The following is a 25124-nucleotide window of genomic DNA, read 5'->3' as shown; positions in this document are numbered from 1 at the left end:
TCCTGCCAATTTTGCAGCAGCAATTAGCCCTGTAGCCAAGAGCAAAAACCTTTCAGTATAATCTGGATTTACAAGGTAAATTTTTAAATAGTCAAAAATAGATCTCCCTTCCACCCTGCCACACCTAACTTCTTCTATAGAGGGATAACAAATGCTTAAAGGGCTTAGATGGGGTGTCTGGCTGGTTCAGTTGGTAGAGCATACAACTTTTGATCTCAGGGTCATGAGTTCAAGCCCCATGTTGGGCGTAAAGCTTATTTTAAATGAATGAATGAATGAATGGCTTAGAGATACTCCAGTCAGTGTTGTACCCACCTCCACTCTCCCCTACATGTCTTCCCTCTTTTGCTATCTTCTGCCAAGGAAGAAGGGATCCAGCATTAGGCTAGCTTTCCTTGCATTTCACCTTGGCAGATCATCAGTAACATCAAGCAGTCTTATCTTGCAACCTTGGAAAGTTCTATTACTCTTGTTGCTTTTCTTCAGAGACCCCCATCATCCAAGCCCAACCCTCTATGACAACATTATTAAATTCACCTAATCATCTGTCAGTGCTGAACACTGAACTAAAATGCAAGGATCAGAGGGAAATCAAAGGCAGCTTTTCTTTTTCTTTTTTAAGATTTTATTTATTTATTTGTCAGAAACAGACAGAGAAAGCACAAGCAGGGGGAGCAGCAGGAAGAGGGAGAAGCAGTTTCCCTGCTGAGCAGGGAGCCCAGTGCAGGATTCAGTCCCGGGACTTTGGGATCATGACCCGAGCTGAAGACAGACACTTAACTAACTGAGGCACCCAGGCATCCCAAAGGCAGCTTTTCTACAACAGGATGGAGCTTAAGCCACCACCAGAGTCAACAGTGAATAAGTTTCAAGTTCCAACATCACTGACATTACAGGAACTTGGAAAGCTTACCACTCTGTCTTAAATTTTTCCTCCCTAAAGTCTAGTGTTTTACTATTTCTTGCTTATAGAGTTTTTTTTTTTTTTTAAACTATGGAATGTTTCATGAATTTGTGGGTCATTCTTGTGCAGGGGCCATGCTACTTATAGAGCATTTTAAAATAATAAAGAGTTACTGAGTTTTTCTGAATAAAACAAGCAAAAAAAAAAAAAACCACCCTGAAAACAGCTAACTCCAATTTTCCAAAGGATTTATGAAATAATCAACTTCAATGCCAAATGCTAACTGCAGGCACACCAGACACTGGGAAATGTGTAAGTGGAATGGTATTGTGAATGCCTTGTGGAAGGGTCAGTGATTCAGAAATCCCCACTAGAGAAGAGCATTAGAAATTTTTAAAAATGTTTATACCTTACATTAGCATCCCCAAATCTAACAAAATATGTACAAGATCTATAGAAGGAATACTATGAAGCTTTGATGAATGAAATCAAAGGAGAACTAATAAATGGAGAGATATTCCATGTTCATGGTTAAGAAGACTCAATACTATCAAGATGTCAATTCTTCCCAGTTTGATCTGCAGACTCAGTGTAATCTCAAAGTCCTAGCAAGTTAATTATAGATATTGACACACTGATTTTAAAGTTTATTTGAAGAAGCAAAAGACCCAGAATAGCCAACACAATATTGATGGAGAACAAAGTCAAAAGATTGATACTACCTGATCTCAAGACTTACTATAAAGCTACAATAATCAAGACAGTATGGTATTGATGAAAGAAAGAACAAATAGATCAAAAGAACTAAGAGAGCCCAGACATAGACTCACATAAATGTAGTCAACTGATCTGCAACAAAGGAGCAAAGACAATACAATGAACAAAGATAGTCTTTTCAAAAAACAGTGCTAGAACAACTGGATGTCCTCATGTAAAAAAAGAATCTAGACACAGACCTTATACCTTTCACAAAAATCAACTGAAAATAGATAGCAGAGCTAAATGTTAAGATGAAAAACTATAAAACTCCTAGAAGATAATATAAGAGAAAAACCTAGATGATCTTGAGTATGGTAGTAAGTTTTTAGATACAGCACCAAAGGTACAATCCATGAAATAAAGAATTGATACCTTGGAATTCATTAAAATTAAAAACTTCTAATTGCAAAAGACAGTATCAAGAGAATGAGAAGGCAAGCCATGGACTGGGAGAAAACATTTGCAAAACACACATCTGGTAAAGAATTATCCAAGGGCACTGGGGTGGTTCAGTGATTAGGCGTCTGCCTTCAGCTCAGGTCCTGGGATAGAGCCCCACATCAGGCTCCTGGCTCAGTGGGAAGTCTCGTTTCCCTCTCCCACTCCCCTTGCTTGTGCTCCTGCTCTCGTTGTCTATCTCTGTGTCAAATAAATAAATAAAATCTTTAAAAAAATTATTATCCAAAATATACAAAGAACCCTTATAACAAGGATTCAAATAAGTAAGAAAGCAAACAATTCAGTTAAAAAAAAAAAATGGACCATAGACCATAACAGACCCCTCTCAAAGAAGGTATTCAGATGAAAAATAAGCATATGAAAAGATGTTCCACATCATCATCGCAGGGAAATGCAAATTAAAACAACAATGAGGGATGCCTGGATGGCTCAGTCAATTAAGCATCTGCCTTCGCTCAAGTCATGATCCCAGGGTCCTAGGATCCAATCCCACCTTGGGCTCCTCGATCAGCAGAGAGCCTACTTCTCCCCCTGCATGGCTGCTCTGCCTACCTGTGCACTCTCTGACAAATAAATAAATAAAATCTTAAAATAAATGAATAAATAAATAAAAGGAGACGTCACTGTATACCTGTAAAAATGGCCAAAATCTAGAACAGTGACAGCATCAAATGCCGGCAAGGATGAGGAGTAACAGGAATGTTCATCCACTGTTAATGAGAATGCAAAATGGTATACCCACTTTGAAAGAGAGTTTGGCGTTCTTTTACAAAACTAAACATACTCTTAGCATATGATCCAGCAATCGTGTTCCTTGGTATTTACCTAAAGGTAAATTTATTTACAAAAACCTGTACATGGTTGTTTATAGCAGCTTTATTCACAGTTGGCAAAACTTAGAAGCCACCAAGATCTCCTTCAGTAGATGAGTGGATAAATAAAGTGTGGTACAGGGGCACCTGGGTGGCTCGGTGGGTTAAGCCTCTGCCTTCAGCTCAGGTCGTGATCTCAGGGTCCTGGGATCGAGCCCCACATCGGGCTCTCTGCTCTGCGGGGAGCCTGCTTCCTCCTCTCTCTCTCTGCCTTCCTCTCTGCCTACTCATGATCTCTGTCTATCAAGTGAATAAATAATAAAAATCTTTAAAAAAAAAAAGTGTGGTACATTCAGACAATGGAATATTACTCAGTGCTAAAAAGAGATGAGCTATCAAGTCATGAAAAGACATGAAGGAATCTTAAATGCATATTACTAAGTGAAAGAAGCCTATCTGAAAAGGTTTTATACTATTTTATCCCAACCGTACAACATTCTGGAAAAGGCAAAACTATAGAGACAGTAATCACAATAAAAAGATCTGTGGTTGCCAGGGGTTAGGCAATGAACAAGCAGAGCACAGAGGATTTTTAGAGCAATGAAAAATATGATACTATAACAATTTATGCATATCATTATACATTTGTCCAAACCCATAAATATGTAATACCAAGAATGAACTATAGGATAAATTATGTGGGCATCAATGATGTATCAATGTAGTTATAACAAATGTTATTAACATTGGTGGGGGATGTTGATGATGGACAGGCTATGCATATGTAGGGACGGGGAAATCTCTGTACCTTTCCCTCAATTTTAATATGATCCTAAAACTGCTCTAAAAAAGTAAAGTCTTACAGTGCCTGGCTGGCTAAGACTGTTAGCCAGTTGGTGGAGCATGCAACTTTTGATCTTGAGGTTGTGAGTTCAAGTCCTGCATCAGATATACAGATGACTTTATTAATTTTTCTAAAATTTATTTGAGAGATGGGAGCGCCTGGGTGGCTCAGTAGGTTAAATGCCTACCTTCAGCTCGAGTCATGGTCCCAGGATCCTGGGATCAAGCCCCACATCAGGCTCCCTGCTTAGCCGGGAGTCTTCTCCCTCTGCCTGTTGCTCCCCCTGCTTATGCACGCTCTCTCTCTCTCTCTCTCTCTCTCTGACAAATAAATGAAATCTTTTAAAAAAAAAAATATTTGAGAAAGAGAAAGAGAGCAAACACAAGCAGGGGGGAAGGGCAGGGGGAGAGGGAGAAGCAAGCTCCCTGCTAAGCAAAGAGCCCAACTTGGGGCTCAATCCCAGGACCCAGAATCATGACTGAGTTGAAAGCAGATACCTAACCAACTGAGTCACCCGGATGCCCCTAGAGATGATTTAAAAAAAAATAAAATCTTTCATGACTTTAAAAAAAAATCTTTTTTAAAAAAAGTAAAGTCTTAATTAAAAGAAAAAAGCTCATACCTTTAATCCAGTATTTCCAGTATTTTAAATCAAATATTCACAAACATGGGCAAGATTTATGTAGAAAAATTTTTATTACAGTTATATGAAATCAATAAAATGGGAAATAACTCAAATATTCCATAAGAAATTATGATACATTCATAAGCTGAAATATTGTGTAATATTTAAAATAATGTTTTTATTTTATTTTTTAAAAGATTTTATTTATTTATTTGACACAGAGAGAGATCACAAGTAGGCAGAGAGGTAGGCAGAGAGAGAGGGAGAAGCGGACTCCCCACTGAGCAGAAAGCCCAATGCAGGCCTTGATCCCAGGACCCTAAGACCATGACCTAAGCCAAAGGCAGAGGCTTAACCCACTGAGCCACCCAGGCGCCCTAAAATAATGTTTTTAAAGAACTGTAATGGAGGGTAAAATTCTTACAAGGTTATTTTAAATGAAAAGCAGGATACAATTATACATATATGGTCTTTGTCTTAGTTCATTCTGCCTGCCATAACAGAATAACATAGACTGAGTGGCTTATTAACAACAGAAATTCATTTCTCATAGTTTCTCAGAGTTGGAGAGGTCCAAGATCCCCAAGGATCACCCGGTCCCATGTCTGGTGAAGATTCATAGACAGTAAGATTCCTCTCCCTGAATCCTTACATGGCAAAAGGGGCAGAGAGCTCTCTGAAGTCTCTTTTACAAGGGCATTATTCCCATTCATGAGGACACAGCCTCCATGACCTAATCACTTCCCAAAGGCCCCACTTCCAAATACCATCATTTGGAGATTAGATTTCAACATATGAACTTGGCAGTGACACAAACATTCAGTCTATGGAAGTCTTAGTTTAATGACAAGAAGGAAAAAGACTGAAGAGAGTGCCTGGGTGGCTCAGTCCATTAAGCATCTGCCTTCAGCTCAGGTCACGATCCTGGAGTTCCAGGATTGAGTTCTGCATTGGGCTTCCTGCTTAGCAGGGAGTTTGCTTCTCCCCCTGACCCTTCCCCATCTCATTATCTCTTTCTCACATAAATAAACAAAATCTTTTAAAAAGACCGGACAAAAATGGGAATATTAATCATAGTTTTCTTTGGATGATAGGATTATGGATGATTTTTATTCCTTTATGTTTCTATATTTTTCAAGTTTTTTTTTTTTAAGATTTGTTTATTTATTTTAGAGAGAGAGAGAGCATGAGTGGGAGGGGCAGAGGGAGAGGGATATAGAATCTCAAGCAGACTCCATGCTGAGTTTGGAGCACAATGCTGGGCTCAGTCTCAGGACTCTGAGATCACAATCTGAACTAAAACCAAGAGTTGGATATTCAGCCAACTGTGCCACCCAAGCACCCCTCAGGTTTTCTAAAATAAACATCTTATTTCTTTTTATTTATTTTTATCAAATTTTATTTATTTATTTGACAGAGAGAGCGAGAGAGGGAACACAAGTGGGTGGAGTGGGAGAGGGAGAAGCACGCTTCCCACTGAGCAGAGAGCCAGATGCGCGGCTGGATCCTAGGACCCTGGGATCATGACCTGAGCTGAAGGCAGACACTTAATGACTGAGCCACCCAGGCGCCCCGGCGTCTTCTTTCTTTCTTTCTTTCTTTTTTTTTTTTAAGATTTTATTTGTTTATTTGACAGACAGAGATCACAAGTAGGCAGAGAGAGAGAGGGGGAAGCAGGCTCACCACTGAGCAGGGAGCCCAATGCAGGGCTCTATCCCAGGACCCTGGGATCATGACCTGAGCCAAAGGCAGAGGCTTTAACCCACTGAGCCACCCAGGTGCCCCGTCTTATTTCTTTTTAAAAACAATGGAAATAGGGGCACCGGGTGGCTCAGTGGGCTAAAGCCTCTGCCTTCATCTCAGGTCATGATCCCAGGGTCCCAGGATCAAGCCCCACATCCGGCTCTCTGCTCAGCAGGGAGCCTGCTTCCTCTCTCTGCCTGCCTCTCTGCCTACTTCAGATCTCTGTCTGTCAAATAAATAAATAAAATCTTTTAAAAAAATGGAAATAGATAAAAGTAGTAAATGAGAAGTAGAAGAAATTATCAGTGATTCTGGACATCCCAGGAAGTTTTCCCTAATACCCACCTGGGCCAAACCCTGATGGCCTCATGCCCTCCACTATCATGTCACACAGAACTGGGTGGCATTTCCAGTTTTACCACTTATCTACATGAATAGCCTTGCACAACCAAGTAACTTATTTTGTGGGCTTTTATGTTCTTAATTTATAAAAGTGATGTAAAATGTCGTAGGTTGACAGGAGGATTAAATGAAATAACCCATGAAAAGCCCAGGAACATTGTCTGAATTCAGCAAAAATGTATTCCCTCCCTTATTCTGGAAGGAGAGCAAAACACCTGCAGATATGTAGGTGGAACAGACATTGATGCAGAGTTCTGTAGTGAACGAAGGACTCAAGACGTCAAGCAGGTACCACCTCTGCACTACAGCCCTGATCTTTTCAATAGCCTGATCCTCATATTAAAGGTTACGGAAATGAGGGGAACACGTTAATGAGGCAGACAATGACATGATTAAGGGATAACCCTTGTGACAAACAAGAGCCCTTTCTCCAAGTCATCAGGCAAGGGTCAGCCCTCTTCTGAGAGTGCTGGCTAGAGTCAATCTGCTTTTGACTACAGAGCCAAGATGGGTATCATACTGAAGCCAATGATCCTTGAAGACAAAATAATCTCTAAGGCTTCTTTCTGCTCTGATTATAATGCTATAATTATAATAAGCAAATGCTGGTAGGAATTTATTCAAATCTATCCAGTCTTCCATCTTTAAGTGCTTGGCAGGTTTCTTTCAAGTTCTATGGGCCATGACAATCCAGGGGGCGTTGTTTGGGAGTGTGAAATAAGATTACTTTAAACTCCAGCAGCAGGAGCCCTTCTCAGAGTAAGGAGAAGGGTGTAGGTCCTGAGCCCTTAAGAGGCTTCCTGCAACTGCACCCTTCCCCCAGGGAGTCATGCACTGATCTCCATTTAGCAGGATTCCCTAGGGCAGGGGGCCTTAAATTATGGCTGGAAATTCCAAGCCTTAAAATGCTAGTGTGTGTGTGTTGAGATGGACTTTGGAGAAAGAATGGGGGAGGGAAAGAATGCCGAAGGAGGAAAAAGGAAGGAGGGTTTGGTTTTGGTTTGGGTTGGAGGCTAAAAAACAGATATTCTGGGCAGTACCAGAATATTCTCTTCTTCTTAGCTCCCTTGGGGTTAGCAGATCCCAGGAGAATCTATCACGTCATCACTCATCTGTTACCTTTTCCCCACTGCCTTCCCCAGCCACCATCAAGCCGCCCGCTCCTGGTCACCATAGCAACCGGGACGAGCTAGCATCCAGCTCTGCGGCACTGACTTCCCCAACCCCAGCTGAGATGCAGCAGTGAGGACAAGAAGCGAGAGGCAGACACCCAGGATCTAGGTCCTTCCTTGTTGCCCCGACTGTGAATCCCTGGACCCTGGGAGGGAGTTGCGGAGCAGGGACAAGGGGGAGAAACGGCTGTACCTTGGAGCCTTCCGATGCCGACCTCCGGTGGGGGGTCCAGCGGGAAGGTGGAGTGGGCAGCACTTAAGGTGTGTGCAGCCATAGCCGCGGCACCTGTACACTGAGGACCAACCGACTCTGGAGAGCCAGCATTTGTTACGTATCGAGGAGATGCCTTTTAGAGCCCTGATCGGTGAGTACCATCAAGTTTTCCTTTGGGTGAACAATCTCTGAAATGACAAGGTTATATGTCTTGATTACCGCCTTTAAAAAAAAAATCACATTTTTAAATTGCTTATGATTGGGAAGCATTTTCCCTTCTGACATCTTTGGGTTTCTGGGAATTGTTATTTCCTTCTCCCTTTAAATGCGCTACTCCCTTAACCAGTGGGAGCTACACTCCAGTCTGTGTCCCCATTACCACAGAACACCCCACTGGTGCAGATACCAAGCATCACAAATAAACACTCCGAAGCCTATCCGAGAAGCAGCAGGGCTCCGTTTCCCAGCACCTTCATCCCATTTGCTTTGCGTTCCTATCCTACAATCAAAGAAATAACGTCCCCAGGCAAACCAGTGGCATGCCAGATGTCTGAGGAATGCCAGGAAGTCCTTGTTCCTTTCTGGTGAGCTCAAGGAAATGAATCCATTACCTCAGCCAGAAGAAACAATTGTTACACGAGGAGAGAAATCCACTTCATGCCAGTAGAGGGCGCGAGCGCTTGCCTGCGCAGCTAAGTACACAGCCCAAAGGCGGCACAGGCACGCACGCACGCGTGTACCGGGAGGCTGCGGGGGAATGCGGGGCACTCCTTCTCCTGGAGATTTTTAACAAAAGGATGGTCAAATTCATTCCTTCTTCGAAGCACAGGGAAGCGCCAGATGGCTTCTAGGGGACTGCATCTTGTTTTTAGAATTGAATGATTACGACTCCGTGGCAAAATACTTTCTGTGTATTAAGTCCTTTCCTTGCCAGACTACCCTTCCCATTCCTCTCCACCCCTCCCTCGAAAAAAAGCTTTGTTTTTGGCCTAGCACTGTGATCAACTACTCAGAGTTTTCATTGTTATTAAGATTCCTTTCGAGGGAAAGGTGAAATCTTGTTCAAAGGTAAACAGAAGGCAGAACTGTTGGGTTCTGTTCAGTGGTTCTCGGCCGGCTGCGTGTTGGAACACCCGGGGAACTTATAAAAAATACTGATGCCTGGGTCCCATCCCCGGAGATTCTGACTTAATCAGTCTGGGACACAGCCTAAGCTGTGGGCTTTTTAGAGGCTCCGAGGTGATGCTAATGAACTAAGTTTGCAATCCACCATTCCAATTGATTAGGATGACATTTTTCCAGTTGAATTTGATGATTAAACTAAGCCTCTCAAAGAAGCTCCTGCCGTAGGGCACAGTATATAATTGTTGTGAATGCCTAGAAGCTACAAGCTAAGACAGATGGCAGGGATCTAGCTGCCCAAAGGGCTTAGAATGAAGGTGATGTTTCAGATGTGGGTGGGAGCAAGCATCTCTCTTAGAATAGGTTCTGTCATTAACTGAGATGTTCTGATTTATATTCCAGAGCAAGGGGAGAAAGAGATGTGTGCCTTTGCAAGTCTGTAGGGTGAAAGCCATGGCTCCCAGTAGATTTATAGGCTTTACATCTATTGGTACTAACCAGGGTCACATGTGTAAATCTTCTACCCACTGCAAGGAGAATGGACGCGGAGGGAAGAGGAGGGGTTTAGAATGCAGTGATCACTCTAAAGAAGGGAGGAACAATAATAAGATCACCTAAGAATTATAAAGTCTTATTCTTCTCAGGCTGAAAACCCTTCCAAAGGGCTTGAACTCCTCCTAAGCTTGAGGGGAATCTGAAAATCTTAGGTTTCCTGAAAATTCAGGCACCAGGGTAAGCTCAGCTCTGCAAGTACCACTGCATACTGGAGGGCAAACCTTGCAGGAGATTCTTCCAATGCTCTCATGGTAATGTTATCTCATGAATATTCATAAGTTCTGTGAAGCCGGTGGGAGGCAGAAACTACACAGCAATACCAAAGGTCCTCAAGGAGATTAGGTAAGACCTCAAAACGCTGGGCATGAGAAGTTCGAATTTTAAATACCCTATTAAGTATCATTTACCAGCCTGGAGTCAGAAATTCACCCATCATGGCTGCTTTTTGTTCCTGCTTTAATTTTGGTTAGAAAAATGGTTACGGCCTCCTTGAGGGATAGGTATGAAAGTGCTATATCTTCTGAAACCCTCAGCACGCCTCATTCACCAAATAAAAAGGCAAGAGAACTCAGATTCTGTTTAAAGATCATACAAGCTACCTGATGTGGATCACAAAGCCTAATGTGCCAGGGCCACTGAGGGAGTAACTGGGAGGTACTTCCTGACCACAGAAACACCACAGCTCTCCCACACTGCTACACGGGGTTATTTGTATGCCTGCATTCTCAGGCTCTGACTTCCACAAGTCCTTCCCTGATACCTCTCTCCAAACAACCCAAGACAGTTGTAACCACCTCCATCCTGCCCTTTAGACATTGTTTTTCTAGTCTGTGCACAGCCACACACACGACACTATTTTGTTCCCTCTTGGAGTCCACCTGACCCGCCCGAGACAATGCCTTCCCTTAACCTCCATGGGCCTCTTCCAGGCTTCCTCCAGCATTCACTTGGCAAGTCAGGCTATAGGCATGCTTAACCTTGCCTGTTCTTAGCTCTCTCCCCTGAACTGGAGCTACTTTTGACTAATTCCACATGAGGGATGGCTCCCAGGGGCTTATGCTACCTCAAACCCAAGGCCTTCCCCCAACAGACCACCTCAGAGCTGATTCTAGGAGACCTTTTTATCCCAGGTGTGTCGATACAGGAATGTGAGTGAGAGTCACAACTTCTGTTCCTCCTACGCTGTACTGCTCTTTTGAGATTGTACAAAACCTTTAATAAAGTATTTTGAATACAAAACAAAACTTCGGAACTTAAAAAAAAGCACACACTAGAATTCCATGCTTAGCAATATACTGTATGATTCCATTTACATGACATTCTGGAAAAGACCAAAAAAAAAAAAAAAAAAATTAGCAGTTACCAGGAACTGGAGGTGTGGGGGAGAAGTTGACTACAAAGGGGAACAAGGAGAGTTTGAGAATAATAGAGCTATTTTACAGTGGCATATATTTGTTAAAAGCCAGAACTTTACACTAAAAAGAGTACATTTTTAATATGTAAATTATATCTCCATAAACCTGACGGGCGGGGGGGGGGGGACTCCTTGGATAAATTCAGGGTCCATAAAAAGAAATTCACTCACTTGAGGAAGTAAATGATCAAACAAACACATAGATATGTGTTTATTTTGACAGCAATCAAAAGTGCAAATTATAACACTGTGCTACTCTTTTATTTTTTGCTAATGATTAACAAATTTTAAAAACTGGGGCACCTGGGTGGCTTAGTTGGTTAAAGGTCTGCCTTCAGCTCTGGTCATGATCCTGGAGTCCCTTAATCTCCCTGCTCAGGCTGCAGTCTGCTTCTCCCCCTCCCTCTGTTCTTCCTCCCCACTCATGTGTGCTCTTGCGCTCTCTCTCTCTCTCTGGCTCACTCTCAAGTAAATAAATATAAAATCTAAAAAAAAAAAAAAAAACAATAACATAATGCCATTGAGGGGGCAATAAGATTGCATTGCTTATTGTGTGTTGCAGTGTAAATTGGTAAAATTAGGGGGGATGGAAGATGATAGTATATAGGAAAAGTTCTAAAAGTACTATATCCTGGAATTTTTCTCAAAACAGTTTTTAAATAAATATTTTTAAAATTCCAAATGCATGAAAGATATCCTCTAGTGTGCTACCTTAATAAAAAAAAATAGAAATAGCTGAAATGTCCAACATTGGAGGAATAGTGAAAAAATTCATGGTACATCAACACAATGGAATATTTTGCCTTCATAACAAAAGCTTAAATCCGGAGACAAATAGAAAGAAACATAGAAGAGATTTATTATTAAATGGATGACAAAATATAAAATAACAAGCATTCCGTGTTTGTAGCTTTTTTTTTTTTAAAGATTTTATTTATTTATTTGACAGAGAGAGTGACAGCAAGAGAGGGAACACAAGCAGGGAGAGTGGAAGAGGGAGAAGCAGGCTTCCCACAGAGCAGGGAGGCCAATGCAGTGCTCCAGCCCACCTGGGATCATGACCTGAGCCAAAGGCAGATACCAAATGACTGAGCCAGCCAGGCGTCCCTCATGTTTGTAATTTAAAATAATCTGTGGGTACCTGGAAGCCAAAAATCCTCACGTGTGAGTTACTGTACTAAACTGATGTACCATAGAAGATTTTTAAGTTTTAAAAATTCGTTTGCTGTTATACATTGCCATTTCATTAATAAAGAACTCTCAAGGGGCGCCTGGGTGGCTCAGTGGGTTAAAGCCTCCGCCTTCGGCTCAGGTCATGATCCCAGGGTTCTGGGATCAAGCCCCCGAGTCAGGCTCTCTGCTCAGCGGGGAGCCTGCTTCCCTTCCTCCCTCTCTGCCTGCCTCTCTGCCTACTTGTGATCTCTGTCGGTCAAATAAATAAATAAAATCTTAAAAAAAAAAAAAAAAAGAAAAGAAAAAGAACTCTCAACCTTCAAGATTGAAATAAGTAAATGTGGAGGAAAAAAGAAATCCCAGAAATCATAATATCACAATGTAAAATGTTGTTTTCTTGGCCCTAGAAACCAGAGAAATAATGAGAGTCACAATTATGTTGAATAAGCTCAAGTTGTATGGATTTTTGTTCATTCTTGTTATGAGCTAATGTCAGTTTTGGTAAATTCCTTGCTTATGGCAAGCAGTTTGTCAATATCTGATAATTGACTGACTAATTAGGTCTTTTAGTTGTGTTTTTCACCATCTCAAACCTAGAAAAACCTGAATTTATTTCTGAAGAAGCATCAGAAATCTTAGTACAAATAACACTTTCTCCTTATCTATATATCGTGAGAGGACTTTAATTTTTCCAGCATAGTGAACGCCATCTTTGGGCTTTTTCACCCCCATTAAAACAATTATAAGATTACTTTAAGGAGTGTCTGGTTGGCTTAGTTGGTAGAGCATGCAAGTCTTGATCTTGGGGTTGTGAGTTCGAGCCCCATATTGGATGTAGAGATTACTTAAAATTTTTTAAAAAGAATTATAAGCTAATTTTAAGTAGGTCACAGCTCTGAAGAGAAAGACAAGGTGTAGCATGGATAGAGATCTGGAGAAATTTTCTTAGAAACTTGCCTAATGTAAATGTTTAAATGATGGAGCTGTTTTATTTGAGGTGAGAAGGAGAGTGGGGGCAAAAAGAAAACCAACAACTTAGAAAACCTGCTTTTTGGGGGCGCCTGGGTGGCTCAGTCGATTGTGTCTGCCTTTGGCTCGGGTTGTGATCCCAGGGTCTTGGGATGGAGTCCTTCATCGGGCTCCCGGCTCCATTGGGAGTCTGCTTTTCCCTTTCCCTCTGCCCCTCCCCCTGCTCATGCTTTTATATGTGCACTCTCTCTCTGGCTCTCTCTCTCTCTCTCAAATACATAAAATCTTAGAAAGAAAGAAGAAAGAAAGAAAGAAAGAAAGAAAGAAAGAAAGAAAGAAAGAAAGAAAGAAAGAAAGAAAGAGAAAGAGGGAAGGAAGGAAGGAAGGAAGGAAGAGAAAACCTGCTCTTTCTCTTCTAGGCTCTAGCACCTTCAGACTAAATGGCCTAGTGTATCATTTCTGCCTCCCCACCTTAACCTTTGGTTTGCTGTGTAACCTAAAGATAGACATTTAGTGTCTCTGCGTCATTTCTATATCCTTAAGAGGAATGAAAATTTTTGTCTCTTCCTTTTCCAAAGGTAGGTTGGGTGGAAGATTTAGATTGTATGCATATTTATGTACCCCCCTGCTCTTTTTCCTAAGGGTGTCTGTATTTTCTGATAGGCCTTCCACAGACAGGACGTCAGGACACAGGTGGAGGACAGAGATATGAAGGAAACCTCCATAAACAAAACTCTGTGTGTGTGTGTGTGTGTGTGTGTGTGTGTGTGTGTCTGTATGAAAGAATATGAAGGACAGAGGGAGAGAGAAATTGTACTTGAATCAAGTCAGAAGCAATAATCTTTGGACTAAAAAAAAGAATCGATTTGTTGAACTAACCCTACAGAGATAATAATTTTCATATTTAGGGAAAGAACATTATGTATTAAGCACATACTCCAGGCCACTGCCTTCGTGTACATTATTTCCATCAACCCTCAACAACTCTGTGAAATAAGCATTATTTTTCCCATTTTTCTGATTTAGAGGGAATTACTGCAATTCGGAGACATTAATGTAACCAGGGTTTTATGCAGAAAAGTGGGCATTTGAGCTCATTTTGCTCTCAGGACAAAACCTGCTCTATTATGCCTCCATGTCAGGCAGACTTGGGTTAAGATTCTCACTGTGGGTGGCATTCATTAGCTGTGTAACCTTGGGCAAGTTTTTTAACATCTCTGAAGTTCAATTACCTTGTATTAAAATAGGGATAATAATGACACAAAACTAGGTTCTTAAGAAGGTTATCTCATACCTTTGGGGTTTTTTTGTGGTTGCAAACAACAGAGAGAGACTTTAGGGCTAACTTTGGGGAGCGGTGGAAGAAACTTATTAGAAGATGAATTAGCTAACATAAATGAATGAAAAGTATACTACCAGATCTTGCCAAGGATGAGGACCAGGGCTGCTCAGGGGATCTAGAGAGTAGAGAGAGAACCAGTTTCCTTCTTCAGGATATTCACAACGGGATGTAACAGCTTAGGTCAATTTCAGTTCTTGTGTCTTTCTGCATAACACTGAAATTCTAAGAAGAGAAGTCAGCCTGGCCTTGGCTGGGCTGTGTGCTGTCTACCTCACAGGTGAACAAGATGCCTTGGCTGACATGCCCACAGGCCTGCATGCAGGAGGGAAAGGAAGTTCCCACAAAAGATGTAGGTGTTGTTCCCCGAGAGAGGGCCTGGGTGCTGAGTAGGCACAAATCGGTGATAACCACCACGGAACTGATCCAGGACCTGGCACAGAGGAACAGCTCTGTGAATACTTGCTGCTGGTGTTCTCACGTCACTTTCTGTAAGATAGCAGTTCCAAATCAGCAAATTGTGGTATAACAGTACATCCTGAAATCTACTTCAGTGTTCCCCATATGTGTGCTATGTTATGGCATATGTAGAAGATGGTATTTGACCAGTACCCTGGGGTGAACTGACAAGGTACTCCTGCAGGAAGAGGCTAGATGGAAGGCTCTGGCCCCTGCTGGTCCTACCGGGCAGCCCTGAGAGCTGAGGGCATCACAGTGTGGCACCCATTAGTGACACACTGGTAACAAAGCTTAAGCTTATATAATAGAGCTTTCAAAGTACCTGCCATTACCTAGTCTCAACTCAGCTTGCACCACCTTTCCTCCTCCCAATTTTTTTTTGAATATTTTATTTATTAATTTGAGAGAGAGAGAGAGAGAGAGAGCATGGAAAGGGGGAGGTCAGAGGGCAGAGGGAAGAGCAGACTCCTCACCGAGCAGGGATCCCTAAGCAGGGCTTGATCCCAGGACTCCAGGATCAAGACCTGAGCTGGGGGCAGTCACCCAGGAGCCCCTCTTCCTCCCAAATTCCTCATGAGGCTTCCCAGTAGGCAGGCGTTGAAGTCAATAGTGGTGACCCACAGCCATCTTCTGTCCCCACTCCTTCCTTAGGGCTTTCACTGTCAGGAATTCAAGATTTGCAGAAAATCAAAGTAACTTCTCTTCTAGATAAGGTTTAGGGATATCTGGCCTAAGGGGCCTAAACTATCTTAGAGATTTTATTTTGCTGAAGCCAGTGATTTTGCCATGATATACTCTCTGAGGGACTGTGCTGAGGCACGCTGCAGCTCTTGTTGAAGCAAATAGGCTGGGTTTCCATGCAGGACAAGACGTTGGCCGTACAAAAGACGGCCACAGTTGTGGAGGCAGCCAGAGCACGCAAAGACTGTGTAAAGTTGAAAACATGTGGATGCCCTTCTCATTCCTTTTTCTCTTTTTTTGGGGGGGGGGGTTGAGGAGGAGGCTGTTGCTTTTATTTTTTCTCATTACAAAAGTATGTTCCATAGTCCATTCTTTCCCAAAATGAAAAAGCACAAATAAGCAAAAAGAAGAGAATCTCGGGGCGCCTGGGTGGCTCAGAGGGTTAAGCCTCTGCCTTCGGCTCAGGTCATGATCTCAGGGTCCTGGGATCCAGTCCCACATTGGCCTCTCTGCTCAGCAGGGAGCCTGCTTCCCCCACCTCTCTCTGCCTGCCTCTCTGCCTACTTGAGATCTCTCTCTCTGTGTCTAATAAATTAAAAAAATCTTTAAAAAAAAAAAGAAAGAAAAAGAAGAGAATCTCATACCCTACCCATCCCTTGCTTCACTTAGATGTTAACATGTTAATATCTATCCTTTCAAATTAGATATCTATAGATCTAGATCTCTAGATATATCGAGATCTAGATCTCTAGATATACCTATAGATCTATAGATATAGATATCTGTGTGTGTGTGTGTGTGTGTGTGTATAGACATATATATAGTTTTTTGGTAAATTTTTCTTAGATGTGGCTGCATATGAAGAAATTAGTCCAGAAAAATCCTGTTAACAATATTTGCCATGTTTCTAGAGACTTTCAAGAACTTGGTCTGAGTTGGATTAGAGCAGAGCCTTCTTGCATTAGGACTCTAGGAAACTCTATTTTGTTGATGATTACAATGTGGTAACCATAGATGTTATTTTGCAGCAACTTTAGTGATTAGAGATTTCTTTTATAGACTATACTGGTTTCAGTTTGCTTACACGTAGATAGAATTTCTGACCGCAGAACATATGTACCAATGAGTTGGGACAAACACTTCTTAATTTTTTGACATTGTATTATGGAAAATTGATGCAAAAATAGATTTGCAATTTTTCAAGTTGTGTTTAAACTTTTTCCTAGCATGGTGAATCTTGCAAATCGGGAGTTAGTTATATTTAATTAGTTAAAAGATTTCTAACTTTTTTAAACCCCACTATGAAATGTTAGCCTAGGGATAAACCCCAGAACCGAGGATGAATTCCAGTTCTTGGACATCCCAATCTATGATTCCCTTTTCTCCAGAAGACTGGGTTATTTCAAACCAGTCTTTGGTATAGAAGAGGAGAGGAGCAAGGGCATCAGGTTTTTCATCTCATGTCTTCATAGGTCTATATGACAATGCATGTAATACCAGGAATCAAAATTGTACCAAGCCATCCTCTTCTTCCCTCTTGACTCTCTTATCCTATAGAGAGAGAAGAGAGAATTCTGAGTCTGTCCGGCATCCTAGGAGACTTTACGCTACACATAGCTTGGGATTTCCCTGGAGATAGCTTCAAGGTAAATACCTCCTGGAGTCATGATGAACTGAACTAGCAGTGGTAATGGGTGTGATATTTGAACTACAGAATCTCTCCACAGCTAGTGTTTCAGTCAGCATTTTTTGCATTGCCAGTGACAGAAAGCTGACAAAATATGATTTACGTTTAAAAAAAAGGGGGAGGGAGTATTTACTGTTTCATATAACTGGCTTCCCATGAAACTTGATTCAAGGCTCACAGATGTGACCAAATCCAACTTTGCCTCTCTCCATTTCTCCACTCCACTCCTTCAGGTTTGCTCCTCCTGCAGGCAAAGTCTACCTCATGGCCCCAGATGGCTGCCAGCAGCTTCCAGTGCTACCTGCATCCCACTTCAAGTCCAGAGAAGGGTTGTGATTAATTCCAGCCAAACTACACTGAAAATGGGGAGAGGTAAATTCTTCCATGAGAAATTAGGCTGTTGATGGCTGGAGAAAAGGACTTTATGTAGAGACAACCACAAAACAGAAAGCTAAAGGACACGAAAGCTAAGCAGGAGCTGAGAGTCACGTTGAGTGGACTGGTGAACCACTCAGTACTGGAGGATGGGCTGCCAGCTTGGCCTGTCTTGGATTTATCCCCATCGAAGAATTGGGTCTTGTTGAAGAAGCACAAACTGATTTTAATATTAGCCTGTACTAATTGGTGACTGATACATTTTACAGCTGAAAAAATTTCTATGCATGGATTTGTCACCCATTTCAAAGTTATAGTGTATAGATTTATGTGTTGTTTTGAGCCATCTGTTCCACTACCTTTTTTATTGGTTCGGGTAAAACGACACTGAGTTTATCTGAACTCTGATCATTTGAACAAATTCTACTCTGATTTTTCTATCATTTATCAGGGATTTGGGAGAAGGGTGGTTAAATGGAGGAAAGGGGAAACACTCATTTTCCTGTTTAATTTCAGGGCACTTGGAAAGAAAAATACATATTTACCACTTTTTTAAAAAGATTATTTATTTATTTATCTGACAGACAGAGATCACAAGTAGGCAGAGAGGCAGGCAAAGAGAGAGGAAGGGAAGCAGGCTCCCCGCCGAGCACAGAGCCCGATGCGGGGCTCTATCCCAGGACCCCAGGATCATGACCTGAGCCAAAGGCAGAGGCTTCAACCCACTGAGCCACCCAGGCGCCCCTATATTTACCACTTTGATAGGTAAAAATACACTATAATAATAGAAATAACGAGATGTTCTTCATCTGTTCAATTGACAAGGATTACAAAAGAAGAGAAATGCCCAGGATTGGTGAGGGTTCAAAGAAATAGCCACTTCATAGCGTGCTGGTAGGAAAGTAACTGGTGTAAACTTCCTGAAAGACAACTTGCCAATATATATGGAATATTTTAAAATGTGCATGACCTTTGACCAAGGAATTGTGTTTCTAGAAATACTAGGAAATAATCATAGCATATATAAACATTTATATATGTGGATAATCTTTGAAGTTACATATATAATGGAAAATTGGAAATCATCTTTATGACTAAAAAGAAAATCTTGGTTAAATAACTTAAAGTATACCCATTTAAAGTACAGTCACTTAAAGTCATGTATTAGAATAATATTTATTGGAATGGGAAAATTCCTAGTCTATTGTTATGGAGAAAGTAGACTGCAGAGCAGTTTGATTAAATTTTGTTTAAAAGATACATACAAAAAGACATGCACACATACACAAAGAAAATATAGGGAAAATACATGGAAATAGTAACAGTGATAAGCTGTTAAGGGTAATAAGTAATTTTAATTTTTGTAATTTTCTGTATTAAAAGTTTTTAAACAATGAACATGTATTACTTTTGAAATCAGAATTTTTTTTTTCTTAAAAGTAAGACAGAATTTTAAAAAAAGTAAGACAGAATACACCATAATTCTTTGGCCAAATTATGGGTTGATATTATCCCCCCTACTGTTTGGTACATGTTCTGTTATTTCTGGGTACCCTCCATTTTTCCACCTTCCTCCCCAATACAGATGCCATCTCCCCCACCCTACCCTCTTCCAGAAGCCTGCCCAGTGCTCTTCATCCTACTCTAAAGGACATGCTTTCTGACATGAACTTGCAGTCAGCCTGGGAATGGAATCCTGTCATACACTTTGAGGAGTTTGGGCTGACCCATTCCTCACCAAATGAATTTGATGTTTATCACCCTCTCCACTTGGAGAGTGCAGGCTTCATGTGCCATCAGTCAGGATAACCCCACACAACCTGACAGTCCTTTGCTCATGGTAGGTGCCCACTAAATGTTAGAGTGCATAAAGGGAACACTTAGATAAATAGAGGGTTTTTTTTTAAGATTTTATTTATTTATTTGACAGAGATCACACGTAGGCCAAGAGGCAGGCAAAGAGAGGAGGGCAGCAGGCTCTCCGCCGAGCAGAAAGCTGATGCGGGGAGCCAATGCGGGGCTCGATCCCAGGATCCTGAGATCATGACCGAAGGCAGAGGCTTAACCCACTGAGCCACCCAGGTGCCCCTAAATAGAGGCATTTTTGAGCTCTCTGGGGATAAGACAAGACAGGAGAGCAGTGGGAGTGAAAATTAACTGGACTGACTAGCCCTGGGCCAGGAAGAGATCAAAACAGAAGTATTGCCTTCAGAATTATCAGGCTTAGTCTTCTTAATGACATTAAAAGTTTATTGGCTCCCACATCATTTTGCCAGGTTGTCCACCCCTGTGAGGATTTCTGCAGTTTAAAAAGAATGAGATCATTAGCCCAGCTTACATTTTCAGGGCTGTGTTACAAGTGTCAGCGGAGCAGGGTACTTTACTAAATAGCAACTAGGAAACTTCCCAGAATCTGTGAGCAGCAGCAGCCCTGCACATAGAAATCCCTTCCTCCTGGGAGCGGGGCTGATTGTATCTCCGGGTACTTCAGGCAGTGGTGGGGGTTGCGGGCAGTTTTTGTTGCCCTTTGCTATTGAATTTGCCAGGTGTGTCAAAGGCATAATCTCAGAGACAGAATATAAACACGACAGTAGAGAGAAAAGCTTAGTGCTTCTCACTCCTTGTAGAAGCCTTCCTTGACTTGTTTTCTGCCCACTGTCAGCACTGGTGCCGTTCTCCCTGGATTCCATGGTAGGGAGTTTGCTGTTATTTGTTCCCGTGTTTCTTATAATTGCTCTCTACTGGTTATATGTGAAAAGATTGTGTTCACTCAGGGAGCAGGGATTTCAGTGGGGAGAAAAGGACAACTTGGAAAACCGACTTCATTATTGAACACCCTTGTCACCATAGTTAAACTGGTCAGCATTTCTGAGCTGTAGTTTTCTCCTCATTGCAGACAAACTGCTCGTAACCTTCCTGACATGGTTATTTTGAGGCTGAAATGGTATTATAGGTATAGACATGTAAAAATGATATAAGTGTATGACATTATCTTTTGAATGGAATGCTGTAGATTCTTAAGAAATAGGAGATAGTATTGCACTATGGGTTTGTGAAGGTAGAAATGACAGTTAGACCTCAACTGTGTGTACTTAGGCAAATCAGCTTCTCTAAGACTCATTTTCTCTCCATTAAACAGGAATAATAATAGCACTTCATAGAGTTCATGTGATGGTGAAATGAAATGATACATACAGAGCATTTCCCAATAGTACTTAGCACATAGTAAGCATTTAATGAATGTAAGCAGCTGCTGCTGCTGTAAATGAATGAGAGAGAAAACTATATTAATCAAAATTGCATACTGGGGCAGAAACTCAGGGTTATGGTGGCACTGAGTAGAAATGGGAGCTCTATAAGCTCACAGCTTCTGTTAATCAACCTGGGAGTTCATGGAGAAACTAGACTTTCTAGAACTCACTGAATAATAGTTGGAAGAGGAGTTGGGGGTGGGGTGGGGAGTGGATAGTGGAGCTATTAGAAAAGTATCCCTAACACCTCATATAATTTGGAAGAAGGTTGAGTGGATGTAGGGTGAGCAGATGATGGAAGATTGAAAAGTTCTGAAAAATAAAGGTGAGTTGGTCTGAAGTTTGGTGGCCAAAATGTTGGTCTAGCTGCTGGTATAAAGCTCTAAAATTGAGCAGAATAGGCCCCCAAGGGTTGTTTTCAAGTCTTGAATTTGATGTGTAGTGTGACTAAAAGCATAATTGGCCATGAATAGTTGAATGGTATGCTAGATACTGCAGATAGTGCTTCAGCCACTCTAATGAGGACTGCCCAGTGAGCTGTGTTGCTAAAAGTATGGATTCTGGACGCTTCAACAGGTGTAGTAATTACAAATCGAAATTTTTATACTGTGGAGGAAGAGAGAAGGAAGAAGAAAAGGTGACTCTTGTAAGAGTAGAAATTATGAGATATTTGTAGGGGGGAGTAGAGAGTTGGGGTGTTCACCACACATAAGAAAAATGCTTTGCTTTAAGAGAGGAGGGACAAAGAATATTGAATGTGTCTTTACACAAGATGGGGTCTATACTGTCTGTATAAAGGATCTGGTTTCAGGAAGTGTACTTTCAACCAACGTTTTTTAAGATGGGGAGCATACCGAAAATTGAAGAATATATGTAAATACTGCCAATCCCACGCAAAGGATTATAGGACCACAAAATATGAAAGGACCATCAGAGATCATTTCTAGTCCAATATTGTCATTGGATTAGATGAGGAAACTGAGGCCGAGAGATATAGAGTAACCTACCCAAAGTCACACACACATATATCTGGTTCAATTCTCTCCATATCTTGTTTTAGCTCTCTTACCCCAAAATTTGAGGAGCCCCTAATCTCGTTGTTTCCCGTCTAGATAAGATCAGGAAGAAAATTCTGGTTTTGTTTTGTGGCGGCTTCTGAGGGAAACAAACAAGTTCCCTTTAAACGCATCCTCTCTTCTCCCCATCTGGCAGGTTTGATATGCCCACCGTGTTTTTCCATTGGCCATTTTGTGTGGTTCCTTGCGACCTTCCAAGATTCCCAACCAATCAACTCCTCCCTTTCTCACTTGGGTTGGGCCTTGAGGAATGTACCATATGGGCCGCGCGGGGGGATAGAGAGGAGGAAGGGAGTGGCGACAGCCCATTTCTTTACCTTTTACATATACCATTGAGATTCTGGCAAAGTCTGAGCCTTCAGGTAGCAACAGCGTCATGAGGACGGAAACCACGTGCCAGTTTCAGAGGCGCACTTAGATCTGTCGCCCCCGAGGCTGGGGTCCTATGGCCAGGGCTGAAGGACCGCAGCCCCCGCCCTCCCATGTGCCCGCCCAGCCACCGGCGGCGGCGCCGCTGCTTCAGCTGCCGCTGCTGCTGTTGCCCGCGCGGACGCTGCGGCTGGCGCGCGGGGGCTGCGGCGCCGCGGGGCTGCGGGCCCGGAGCGGGGCTAGGCGGCCCGGGCCGGCCAGGGGACGCCGGCGCCGGGGGACACACCAGCATGAGGCGGAGGTGAGGACCGTGGTTCGAGACCTAGACCGGCCCCAACCGTTCCGTGGGGGCCGCATCTCACCCGCGCCCTGAGCTCAGGGTTTCCGGGGCCCCCAAGGGTGACTCCAGAGCCGGCGAGAGCCGCGACCCGACCTGTGGCTGAAGACCTTACCCGGGGCAGCCGGGAGGGCTCAGGACCCGCCGTGGGCGTTTGGCGCCTCCTTCTGGCGGCCCCTTCGAGCCCTTTCCCTAGAGGGGCGGTGGAGTGGACGAGGAAGCCCCTCCTCGCGCTTCCCCGACCCTCCCGGCCCCTGTTCTTGACCTCCAGGAGTTGGATGTTCGGTCAAGTGCGGCCGCGCGTGCCCAGGAGTTCCAGGGGAGGCTGGCACTGGGGAAAGCCAGGGGATCGGGAAGACTTCCAGTGTCTTGTGGGAGTGGGAGGGAGAGTGGCTGGGACTGAGTGTTCTGAGGAAGCTTTGGGGGCGGGGGCGAAGATCTCTTATCTTAACCCGGGAGTGGGGGGCGTCCCGAGGCTTGGGGATGGGGTGCGTACTGCCCTGGCGCCCAGGCCCAGCCTCCGGGCCATTGGCCCTCCACTCGAGCTGGGATATGGGACTCCTCTGTTGCACCGTGGCCAGGCGAACGCTGGCTTCCAGGGGGTAGGTCCTGTCTTGATCTGGAGTGTAACAGAGGCTGGGTGTGGGTTGCTGGGTCGCTCTGGGCAGGTGGTCATGAGAACCATGAAGTGCTTTTGCCTTTTGTTTTCTTAGGATAGTGGTGGACTGGGTGAGATGATGGCAGCCACGGACGTCACTTATCTGTGAGCCATCCCCCCTTGTCTAACTGCCTTACAAGGTGATAGTGTTATTGGAGGTCTGTGTGGTACACTGTAAATTCCTAGTTTAAAAACCACCTCGAGGAGCCCTTACACACATCAGAGACTTGCCTTGTGTTAGCAGAAAGCCAGACTTAGTGATAGCCTTTGCAGGTTCTGGCATGGATGGTGAACTAGTCATCACAATTGTTTGTTGGGCCCCTCAGGCAAGGCCTCTACCTCATCCCATTAAGGAGCATGGATTAGCCCTATGTCTTGGCTGGTTTTTTCTCCGGAGGTTTAATTCAGGGAAAACGTTTCCAAGAATGCGTGCAGATCACAGTTACGTTCTTTTAATGTTGGTGTTTAACACAGACATTAATTAAGGTTAACCTGAAGTGCGTTAATGCAGAGAATTGTGAAAAGTGTCTTTTTAAAATAAGGCTTATTATTACTTTATTCTTTTTTAGTGGGTTGTAGATGGAGAGAATGTCATTTAAACATCAGAACATCAGTATTTGGTCCCATTTGACAGTTTGCTGTGTGGACAATCATGTAGGATGATGGTTTGTACCCCAAGAGTGAGAATGAGTTGGATTTTATAGTGAGAAAGATATCTTTTTTTTTTTTTTAAGATTTTATTTATTTGCCAGAGAGAGAGAGAGAGTACACACAACCAGGCAGAGAGGCAGGCAGAGGCAGCGAGAGAAGCAGGCTCCCCGCCGAGCAAGGAACCCGATGCGGGACTCGATCCCAGGACCCTGGGACCATGACCCGTGCCGAAGGCAGCGGCTTAACCAACTGAGCCACCCAGGCGTCCCAGTGAGAAAGATATCTTATTTAGCATTGTTGCTGCCAGCAGGGAGGCTTTGCCCTCTCATTACCTGGCCACACAGATACCAATTCATTATTGTGGTTGCTTTCTTCCCGTGAGCACATCTGTAAAGAGCCTGCAAGAGGATAGTATACATTCTGGGTTTGATTGTCAAATGTACTCTCAGGTCAGAAATCTGGCTCAGATCGTGTTAGCCCTTAGTGAATCCTTATTGTGCTCTATGTTTTAAACATTTTTGAGCAGTTTTTGATAGTATTTTAAATAACTGCAGTTAATTCCAGAATTATAGGAAAAACACGGTTTGAGTATACCTCTTGCAAAGAATCTTTAGGAATGTGGACCTGGTTCCTATCCAATTTACAGATAAGGAACTAGGGTTTGGTAGGACCCTAAGTTGAAGGAATGAGAGCAAGGCTGGCACTCAAACCTGGGCTGTCAGATCTCGAAGTGTGTGCTATTAAATCCCAAGCTTTAGTGGTGACTAAAGGGCAGAAGTCAGTCCCTAACTGACTATTGCTGGTGCCTCCCTGGGGCCTAATGCGCTGTGATTGTACTGGGCCTTTATTTTTCATTGACGCAAAGTTTTCACACCCTGGAATTTCTCTCCAGCCAGGGGCATTCTTCTAGCCAGGTGTAGGGTCGTTACTTTAGAAAAAATACTCAGAGCCGAAAAGGCATCTATATTTGGAGAGTAGGAAGTACTTAATAAGACCAGAAGGTAAGAATAGGGACAGAGGGAATCAAGGTGGTTCGTGGGCAGGAAATTTGTGATTTTCTAACCCCGGGGATAT

General features: G+C 42.9%; 1 protein-coding gene across 1 annotated transcript in view; it reads left to right on the top strand.

Annotated features, from left to right (window-relative positions):
* Positions 1 to 22654: 22654 nt before the first annotated feature.
* The window catches only part of MICAL3 (microtubule associated monooxygenase, calponin and LIM domain containing 3), a 195512-nt gene continuing 193042 nt past the window's right edge, over positions 22655 to 25124 (top strand). The window contains exon 1 of the mRNA XM_080812092.1: positions 22655 to 22705. The gene's annotated coding sequence lies outside the window, so the exon portion shown is untranslated. The remainder of the gene's footprint in view (positions 22706 to 25124) is intronic.

Source organism: Martes martes, assembly GCF_963455335.1.
Source record: "Martes martes genome assembly, chromosome: 8".
NCBI classification, from domain to species: Eukaryota; Metazoa; Chordata; class Mammalia; order Carnivora; family Mustelidae; genus Martes; species Martes martes.
The sequence above is the reverse complement of the archived record's forward strand: the minus strand, read 5'-3'. Positions and strand labels throughout refer to the sequence as shown.